Source organism: Hyla sarda, chromosome 11, assembly GCF_029499605.1.
Source record: "Hyla sarda isolate aHylSar1 chromosome 11, aHylSar1.hap1, whole genome shotgun sequence".
Taxonomy (NCBI): domain Eukaryota; kingdom Metazoa; phylum Chordata; class Amphibia; order Anura; family Hylidae; genus Hyla; species Hyla sarda.
In genome coordinates, this window is record NC_079199.1 from 26,149,813 (window position 1) to 26,161,021 (window position 11,209).

General features: G+C 40.5%; 1 long non-coding RNA gene across 1 annotated transcript; it reads left to right on the forward strand.

Annotated features, from left to right (window-relative positions):
• Nucleotides 1-260: 260 nt before the first annotated feature.
• On the forward strand, nucleotides 261-9,168 carry LOC130295528 (uncharacterized). The gene is made up of 3 exons (XR_008848876.1): nucleotides 261-361; nucleotides 7,712-7,936; nucleotides 9,010-9,168. It is a non-coding gene; the product is annotated as an uncharacterized LOC130295528 (long non-coding RNA).
• Nucleotides 9,169-11,209: the final 2,041 nt, after the last annotated feature.

Consider the following 11,209-nt stretch of genomic DNA (forward strand, 5'->3'; position numbering starts at 1 on the left):
GATTTCGGACTTACGCCGGCCTGGCGGCTGAGTCCGAAATCTCATACTCAGCGCAGCTCCCCGCCTGTCAATTAGACAGGCGGGAGCGAGCACTGTGTGCACATCACTGCAGGGTGCGCTCCTGACTCTGCCGGCCAGCAGCGCTGACAAGGAGAGCCGGCGCCTGCTGGCTGAGAGTCAGTTGAGCGCAGCTCTGCAAGATTTTCCGCCATATATGTTTTGTATATATGCATACAGCATAGAGGAAGAAGGGCGGAAGCCGTCCGGCGAGGCCTCAGATGACGTCGCGCCTGCCGGGCCACGCCCACTTCCTCCCTTCTCAGACGCTCCTCTCTGAGCTACCGAAGATGAACATAAAAGGGTCATTTTAAGTGGTTTTTAATTCAAATAAACGCTAGGGATAGATAGAGTTAGAGACAGGGACAGATGGGGAGGGGGATTAGGGAAAGTTTAGTTGATAATAGGTACTCTTTATTATGGCTGCCTTAACTGACAGATATTCTCTTCAGGAAACTGGGAAAGCAATGGGAAGTACTATGTGCCACCCAACTTTCCCAGTCTCCTGAAGAGTTTCAGTATGGCTTATCTTATGCAAAATGTGACAATTCAATTACATTTTCAGGTGCTCTATTGAGTAGTGCTCCTTCTTAGTCCTGTTTTCCCAGTAAAATCTTAACCTCCCCTATATCTGCGAATTGTGTCCTAAAATCTGCACTGGTCTATCTTGAATTGGCCATTGAGAAAATCTGTATAAAGGAAAGGCTTTTTGCCTCCAAGCTTTTCTATATAGGCTGAGATCTCTTCCTTTACATCTGCGCAGCTGCAGTGTTTTTCTGCAATGTTAAGTGGGTGTATTGACAGATTCTATCTATTGATAGCATCCATTTACCCGCTCTGTATATTTCTGGTGTCACACCAAGTATCAGTTTGCTTGGACGATCCATACAGTCTTTGGATTTTTTTTCCCTTTATCATTCCATTTACTGTTAACTCTTAAAATTGTTACTGGAAACCCTCAGGTTTAAATAGATCTTCTTTATATTCTAACCATTTGTTTTATTTCACAATTGTTTTATATTATATTCCTGTTAATATTATCTACAGTAGAATTAGAAAAAAATAAGTGAATGATCTGTAATGTTTAGTAGTTTCATTCACTTGCAGGCGGCTTACCGTACTCCATTCATATCAGTATGGGGCAAAGAAGGAGAATACTGCAGATGTCAGCTGTGGGGTCTAGAAAAAGGGAGAAGGAAATAGAGAGATATACTAAATGGAATATTAAACCTAAAGGATCACGAGCTGTTTGTGTGCCTGCAAAGGAAACTTGGTAGTTAAAGGGGTACTCCGGTGAAAAACTTTTTTTTTTAAATCAACTGGTGCCAGAAAGTTAAACAGATTTGTAAATTAATAAATAGGTATAGTTGAAAAACAACTAAGGACCAGTCCTCAAGGTGTATCAGAAATATTAGCATATGATCCAGATAATAAATATGGTAATTTGAATCATATAAGTCGCAGGTATATATAAGTCACTAATACCTGTCCCTGCAGGGCCCTTGCAAGGGACATAGAAATCAGTGCATAAAACTCAGTGCATAAGTATAAATAATACAAATACTCATAAAAAAATAAAATATATTAAAAATATATTAAAAACTTGCATCCATATGAAAATATTGTGCTTGCAGCAGTTCAATGTTCTCATGATAGAGTTCCAGTAGCTAAGTACACAGTTCAATTATTTGCGATCTTTGTGTGGAATAAACAGTAACAATCGTTGGTGGTACAGTATGTATCACATTTATAGAGTCTTGCTAAGAATAACGATACATATATTTCTACTGAGGAAAAGGCCCGAGGCCTTGAAACGCGTCTAGAAACTTATCATAGACTTGCATCTACTATCATACATATGAATTCATCTTCAATATAGCGATATTTCAACTTACCATTTGCAACTGCTGGAAGTCCCCATTATCAGGACCACTGCTCTACTACGCCCGCACAGTGCTCAGTTCACACGAGGCACGCCGCACCTACTTCCACCGCTGCTACTACACTACCATTGCTGCTAAACTATCGCCATTGCCGCCGTCTCCTTGGACCAACCAGAAATCCAAGGCATACCAGAGACGCCCGTGCCAGCCGAGGACCACAGGAGAAGGAGATCTGCGCTGCTACTAAGACACCGGGCACCTCCGGAAACCTGACATCTCCGTGTCAGCCCGTACAACCAGCCCCATAGACGGCTTCAGGAGTGGTGAATGGTGCCGTGCACCAGACCTCGTATCGTTATTCTTAGCAAGACTCTATAAATGTGATACATACTGTACCACCAACGATTGTTACTGTTTATTCCACACAAGGATCGCAAACAATTGAACTGTGTACTTAGCTACTGGAACTCTATCATGAGAACATTGAACTGCTGCTAGCACAATATTTTCATATGGATGCAAGTTTTTAATATATTTTTTATATATTTTATTTTTTTATGAGTATTTGTATTATTTATACTTATGCACTGAGTTTTATGCACTGATTTCTATGTCCCTTGCAAGGGCCCTGCAGGGACAGGTATTAGTGACTTATATATACCTGTGACTTATATCATTAAAATTACCATATTTATTATCTGGATCATATGCTAATATTTCTGATACACCTTGAGGACTGGTCCTTAGTTGTTTTTCAACTATACCTATTTATTATTTTCCATAGGCCCTTGGGTGAGGGCAACACCAGTTAACCTCAGGTTTAAGTATCTTCTTCATTACTGAGTGAGCTACACTATCTTTCCTAGATTTGTAAATTACTTCTATTAAAAAATCTTAATCCTCCCTGTACTTATTAGCTGCTGAATACTACAGCGGAAATTATTTTCTTTTTGAAACACAGAGCTGTCTGCTGACATCACGAGCACAGTGCTCTCTGCTGACATCTCTGTCCATTTTAGGAACTGTCCAGGGCAGCATATGTTTGCTATGGGGATTTCCTTTTACCCTGGACAGTTCCTAAAATGGACAGAGATGTCAGCAGAGAGCCCTGTGGTCATGATGTCAGCAGACAGTTCTGTGTTTCAAAAAGAAAATAATTTCCCCTGCAGTATTCAGCAGCTAATAAGTACAGGAAGGATTAAGTATTTTTAATAGAAGTAATTTGGAAATCTGTTTAACTTTCTGGCACCAGTTGATTTAAAAAAAAAAAAAGTTTTTCACCGCTGAAATTGCTCAGTGTGAAAGGGTTTCGCGGAAACTGATTTCACACTGATGTTTATGCTCACAGCGTGTAATTCAGATTGCGGAATTACGCAGGATTACATAGTGTGAACATACCCCAACAGGTAAATGTAGTGGTCATGACTTAAAGGGGTTCTCCGGTGCTTAAACATCTTATCCCCTATCCAAAGGATAGGGGATAAGATGCCTGATCGCGGGAGTCCTGCCGCTGGGGACCCCCGGGATCACGCACGCGGCACCCCGTTTGTAATCAGTCCCCGGAGCATGTTCGCTCCGGGACTGATTACTGGCGACTACAGGGCGGGCGGCGTGTGACGTCACGCCTGCGCTGGCGTGTGACGTCACGCTCCGCCCCTCAATGCAAGCCTACGGGAGGGGGCTTGATAGCTATCACTGTTCAAACAAGTGCAGAGATTCTGCACATTTGAACAATCCGGCGGGCACTAGGACCGCTTGGAAGTGCGCTGTTTCATAGACGGCAATGCATTTCCGAACAAAATCTTCAAAAAGAATAGACAAGTCAGAAACAGAAATATGTGCCACAGAAATTCCACCGTGTTCACAGTGCAGCAGAATTCCATTGAATTCAATGGAACTCTTCTGTCGCGCAATGTCTGTGTGGAATACTGCAGAATTCCACAGAGATGAACAAACTATTAGGATAAGTTTCCACTTGTTTTTTTTTCTTGCAGTTTTTGAGCCAAAGTCAGAAGTGGATCCAAAAAGGCTAAGTTTCTTCCCTTTTAATTTTTTTTTATTTATTTATTTTTTTTTTAAATGCCAAGAAAAACGCTGATTCTGCCTCATGGCTTTTTTCGGCCAAAAAACGCTGCAGCCAGATGTTAGCTGTAAATCAATAAGAAATCGCAAAATTCTTATTCCACTTGGCATTTTTCACTTTGGTTTTTTTTTAATCCTTTTGGCGTTTTTTCACTCTTTTTTGGCGTTTTTCAGCTTCTTGGTGGTTTTCCAAAATCACAGCATGTTGAGCCACTGGCGATTTTTTTGTAAAAATCATGGCGTTTTTCTCCCATAGAAGTCTATCGGAGTGAAAAAACGCCAAGAAAAACTATGTGTGGGTTTTCACTTTGGCGTTTTTGCAGGCAGTTTTTATTCTTTTTTTTGGACTTTAGCGATCCAAAAAAGTGATGGAGATACATTTTTTAATAATATTTTGTAGGGTAAAATAAAAAAAAATTATTAAAAAGATACAGTAGTGAAGGAAAAAATTGTATCTAATGAAATTTATCTTAATTTTATTAATTTTTATAACAGGGATCAATTTATGTGTGCGGGTGGGGACCTAAGAATGTAGCCGACAATAATAAAAATGTAGTGTGCGTGTGTTTTTCACTTTTTTTCTTTATTTTTTAAATTTTTTAGGTAGTATTACTATTCCCAGCATGGAACACACTGTTCCATGAAGGGAGTAGTAATACCTGTACTAATAGACAGATCGCCTGTTGCAATCCTCCTGTATAATGTATAGATGCGGCCGGCCGCTCTTCTATGATCCCCTGCACTGCCATATATATATACCTATTCATATTTCCCACAGAGAGCTGTGATTGGCCAGATGGTTCCAGATAATCACGGCTCTCAGCGGGAAATATGAATATGTGTATATAGACGTCAGTGCAGGGGATCATAGAAGAGCGGCCGGCCGCATCTATACATTATACAGGAGGATCACAGTGGGTGTCAGGAGTGACATCCGCTGTGATCTTTCCTTAACTGCAGGTACTACTGCTCCCAACATGGAGCACACTCTGCTCCATGCTGGGAGCTGTAGTTCCTGCATTAATAGACAGATCGCAACAGGTGTCAGAAGTTACACTCGCTGCGATTTGTCTATTAATGCAGGAACTACAGCTCCCAGCATGGAGCAGAGTGTGTTCCATGTTGGGAGTAGTACCTTTAGGTAAGAACAGATCACAGCAGGTATCACTCCTGACACCCAATGTGATCGTCCTGTCTATTTCAGAGATTGAGCGGCTTTCTCCTGCGCTCGAATCTCTGCACTATACTCAGGCCGGCCACTCACTCATTCATATTTCCCTCAGAGCGGTGATTGGCTGCAACCATCTGACCAATCCCTACTCTGGGCGGAAAATATGAATGAGTGATGTTCTATTCACATCACTGGCCGGCCCAGAGTATAGTGCAGAGATGCGAGCGATGTATAGAGCCGCTCCGCATATCTGCTATATTATGGATGATCGATGTCACTACTGACACCCGGGGAGATATGCCTATTAGTGCATATACTACTACTCCCATCATGGAAGTCTGTTCCATGCTGGGAGTAGTAGTTCTACCTAAAAAAAATTAAACATTTTGAAAAAAAGTGAAACACACACACTTTACAAAACATTTATTAAAATGTTGTAATAAAATATATAAATTTCGTTTAAGAATTTTTTTCCCATCACTACAGCATGCTTTTTTCTTTTTTGCTACCCAACAAATTTTAGGTACCCAAAAAAACTGCCATTGTGCAATTTCCACACAAATGAACACAGGACACAGGAAATTGCACTGCCGTTTTTTCAGGCATTTTTTCTTGCGTTTTTTTCAAACCAAAAAATGCAGGACAAAAGACTAGTGTTGCTCGCGAATATTCGCAATGCAAATTTTATTCGCGAATATTCGCGAATATAGCACTATATATTCGTAATTACGAATATTAGTTTTTTTTTTGTTTTTGTTTTTTTCACAGTACACATCACAGTGATCACCCCTCTCTGCTTCCAGCTTGTGTGTTAGCCTGCGAATTTACGCAAATGCGAAAATTTGCATATGCTAATTTTCGCATATGCGCATTTTCGCTTATGCAAATTTTTGTATATGCTAATTTTCGGATGTGTTAATTTTCGCATGCGCAAATTTTCACACATGCGAAGATAAAACGGGAATATTACGAATATGCGAATATTCGCGAATATATGACGAATATTCGTACATATATTCGCGAATATTCGCGAATTCGAATATGGCCTATGCCGCTCAACACTTCAAAAGACAAGTAGAAACTTAGCCTGACAGGGAATAAGCCTGAAGAAGAAGGAATGGTCTGGTGCGCAAACAGCTGAATGGAAAGATCCCACAAAACTACAGTCAGAATATCAGAAAGTAAGAACACTGTAAGGCTTCGGAATTTGTGAATGGAAAATCCGTTTTAAAATTTCTGCCTGAAGAATGGCGTTGCTCATTCTTCAGGCGGAAATACTCGCGGAACACATCGCATTCTATTGGAGACTGCATTGTCCGCGTGGTCGTATCGCCGACTGATTCAGTCAGTGTTGGCCGCACTCGGAATCTCTGAGCGGAGATTCCGTAGTGTGAACCTAGCCTAACACTATTTATTGATTGATTTTTGTATAGATATTGGAATAACACTTACAAAACTAATGTCTTGCTAAAAGGTGGTGTATTAACTGAATCATCAAGGTTAGAGGAATTTAATACCTACCTGATAAACCTCTAAAAAACTTAGAAGGTCAATTCTTGTTGAGCCCCTAAAAAAATTACTATCACTGTCAGATGGGACAAATTATACTCAGGCACAAGGTTCAACATCCTCATGGCCTGGAATATCTAATCCACAAGTCACTGCTTATTACAGTGTTTCCCAACCAGGGTGCCTCCAGCTGTTGCAAAACTACAACTCCCAGCATGCCTGGACAGCCTTTGGCTGTCCAGGCATGCTGGGCGTTGTAGTTTTGCAACAGCTGGAGGCACCCTGGTTGGGAAACACTGCAAAACATGCACCTTCAATAGCTGACGGCCAAACTCTAGGCTGAAAGCTATCTCTCACAATCTGTCTATACACATGAATGTTTGGCGCGGCTGATTGATCAAATGTTCTAAATGGAGAGAAAAGATTAAAGGGGTTCTCCAGTGCAGGTTCCAGAAAGTTAAACAGATTTGTAAATTACTTCTATTTAAAAATCTTAATCCTTCCAGTACTTATCAGCTGCTGTATTCTCCAGAGGAAGTTCTTTTCTTTTTGAATTTCCTTTCTGTCTGACCACAGTGCTCTCTGCTGACACCTCTGTCCATGTCGGGAACTGTCCAGAGCAGGAGTAAATCCCCAGAGCAAACATATCCTGCTCTGGACAGTTCTTTACATGGACAGAGGTGTCGGTAGAGAGCACTGTGGTCAGACAGAAAATAAATTTTAAAAAAAAGAACGTCCTGTGGAGCATACAGCAGCTGATAAGTACTGGAAGAATTAAGATTTTTAAATAGACGTAATTTACAAATCTGTTTAACTTTCTGGCCCTTCTCTACTCCTACATCATCTGTTAGGAGAGAGTCAAGAGGCCCCTATACAGTTTTAGGGTTATGGCATCTTTTTACTAAAGTGTATGAAGATCTTAAAGTGGTTGTCTAGGCAAAAACTAAAACATGGTCCTAGGCTGGGAGTATTGTAAAAATAATAAACATGCTATACTCATCTCCTCTAGGCCCCCTGCAGATGCCACACTGACACTTCCAGTCCTCCACTGGTGTCTGCAGCTTCCAGATTTTTCAGGATTTGTCCGTTCAACCAGTGACAGTGAGGAGGGACGTCTCTGCGGCCACTGATTAGCTGAGCGGCTGTGGGATCAGTATGACAGAAAATCCAGAAGAAGGGGAGACCAACAGAGGACCCGGTTTGTTAGCATGGCAGCTGCAGGGAAACGGAGGAAGTGAGTATAGCATGTTTATTATTTTTACACCAACCCTAGCCATGGAGCAAATTGTTATTGTTTATTGACTTCTATTAAAAAATCTTAATCCTTCCAGTACTTATTAGCTGCTGAATACTACAGAGGAAATTCTTTTCTTTTTGGAACACAGAGCTCTCCGCTGACATCACAAGCACAGTGCTCTCTGCTGACATCACTGTCCATCTTAAGAACTATCTCCAGAGTAGGAGAAAATCCCCATAGAAAACATATGCTGCTCTGGACAGTTCCTAAAATGGACAGAGATGGCAGCATGATTCAGCAGAGAGCAGTGTGTTGCAAAAAGAAAATAATTTCCTCTGTAGTATTCAGCAGCTAATAAGTACTGGAAGGATTAAGATTTTTTAATAGAAGTAATTAGCAAATCTAACCCCTTTAATCCTCTAATTTTTCTATTTTTGGATGACATTTTGGGGGCTTCAGAACCAATTCCCAGGTTTCCATAGAGTTATGGTCTCAACATACAATGGTTTCAACATACAATGGTCGTCCTCGAACCAATTAATATTGTAACTTGAGGGACCACTGTAATGTGTTATTGTGTATAAAAGCCATAAAACTCCATATTCAAAAAATACTAAATGTTGGTCCCGTAAATTCTGAGAACGGTATAGATGGCTGAGGAACCTCAAAGATAAATATCTTTCTTGCTGTGGAAGGGTTAACTGCAAAGATGTATCTGAAGTCTGAAGGGAATGGAAATTTCACCTGATTTATAGCATCCTCTATCATTTTCTGCTTTTAGCTCTATCTCCGCTGAAACAAGCAATGCTGCCCTAACATTGCAGGCACTTAATGATAAGTATTTGGATCAGCTTCCAGGCAGGGAAAGGCAACGGATTTTGAGACGTAGTGCTCTGTTTTATAGACCCATTTGGTTTCCAGCTTCTGTATATAAATGTACACAGGGAAAAAAAAGGAAATGATTTTGGGTATTGTCGTCAGCCCTTCCCTGTTGACACACATTGATAATGCCTTGTGAAATATTTGCTTTTCCATATTAACACAACTATGCGTCTTATGATTTACATTAGGAGCATACAGAGTGTCTGTAAACAAATCTAGAACGGTGCTACCTGAATATTTCATGGAGAAAAGGAAGAAAGGAGAAAAATGCGGAGCGCTCTCTTGTATAGTATTTAGTAACCAAGAAGATGGATACAAACTCTAAATACCCACTACCAACATGCAAGGTGTTGTATTGACCTTCTGTGGGTATACAGTGACATAAGTACACCTAGTCTCATGGGTTATGCGGGTGTGCAGTAGAAGTTGTGACCAGTTTGCTGCTCTGGTCCCTTATTGTCCGTAGTCCCAAGGGGTATGGAAAGTAAATGGCTGGAAAGGAGAAAAAAGGAGGGGTTCGGAAGAGCGCCACTGGGTAGGAATGGTGAATGAATATTAACGGATACCAGTGGTAACACAGGATTGATGTTTATTCAAAGGATAGTTAAAATGATCAAGTACAACGCGTTTCGGCGCGCACTTGCGCCTTCCTCAGGTCCACAAAGTTTATAGTCTGCAGTCCTGATGTGCTTCCTGTGTGCAGGAAGCACCTCAGAACTACAGACTGTAAATTTTGTGGACCTGAGGAAGGCGCGAGTGCGCGCCGAAACGCGTTGTACTTTATCATTTTAACTATCCTTTGAATAAACATCAGTCCTGTGTTACCGCTGGCGTCCGTTGATTTTCATTCAACATTCCTATCCCGTAAGGCTCTTCAGAATCCCTCCTTTTTTCGCCTTTCCTGCAATATTAAAGTAGAACATTCCCAAAGGGAAGATTGGAATCCCAAATTATAAATCTCCCAAAAACCTAGGACACAAAGGCACAGGGCACAAGACTCCCTTATGAACCCTTCCCTAAAACTTAGCTTTTATAACATTCCGTAATTTGGCTTCCACTACTACGACGTTGCCCCTTTTTAGACCTCTGAGTCTTGGAGATATCAAAAGCTTCATATTTGACAGTCACCCCTCTACTTTTCATGATCTTTAGACATTCGGAGATATGCTAGAGACTGGTTCACGCTCATCTATGTAACATTTCCTATTTATGAAATATGGCAGGAACATTGTATCAATAAAGCACTTTCTGCCTTTTGTCTCAACCCCAGTCCTCATAGTCTGTAAGTTCACGCGAGCAGGGCCCTCACTCCTCCTGTTTGAATAGTTAGGTGTAGTATTGTTATGTAAAGTGCTGGGGAATCTGTTGGTGCTATACAAATAAAATTATTATTATTGTGCTCAGTATATACTGTAATATATGTATATTATATTGGTGATGACAAACAAGAGTTAAAACTTTACCGTCCCTACACAATAAATGATTAATGTATTATATCGGGGATAACCATCCTTCATTAACAGTATCTATTATGGAGTCTGCAGTACTCCTATACAGTTACGGTATTTAATTGCCTCCTTCTACGTGTTTCATTGCCTAAGCATCCTTCATTAGGAGGAACATGTGGCATAAAACCCCTGATTTTTCAATAAGTGCCCATAGCCTGCCATCAAATTAATTCATAAAGTATAACCTACTTTGGCAACAATGATGGAATCTTCAAACTTGAACAAAAAAAGAAGTCTTCTGACCTTTTCTGTTGGCAGAAAGTGTGGAAGTATAGCAATTACTTTTAGACTATGTGTCCACTTGTTTTTTCCTGCATTTTTTGTGTGAAAAAACGCCAGTGCAATTTCCTGCGTCTGACGTTTTTTCTGGCGTTTTTTGTATTTGGGTGGAAATAGCATTTTTGGCCCCTTTGGCGTTTTTTTTTTGTTTTTTTTTCAAAATTTGTTGGGTAGCAAAAATTTTTTTTAAATAAATGAGATGGGAAAAATTTATTTAATTTACATTTTTTATAAAGAAATTTTAATACATTTTTAATAAAGTGTGTGTGTGTGTTTCACTTTTTCTCTCTCTATTTTTTACATTTTTTATAGTAGTACTACTACTCCCAGCATGAAACAGACTGTTCCATGGTGGTAGTAGTAGTACCTGTACTAATAGACATATCGTCCAGGGTGTCACTCCTGACACCTGATGCAATCGTCCTATCTATTGCAGAGATGCGGAGCGGCTCTATATAGCGCTCGCATCTCTGCACTATACTCCGGCCGGCCAGTGATATGAATAGAAATTCACATCACTCATTCATATTTTCTGCCCAGAGTGGTGATTGGCCAGATGGTTGCAGCCAATCACCGCTCTCAGAGGGAAATATGAATGAGT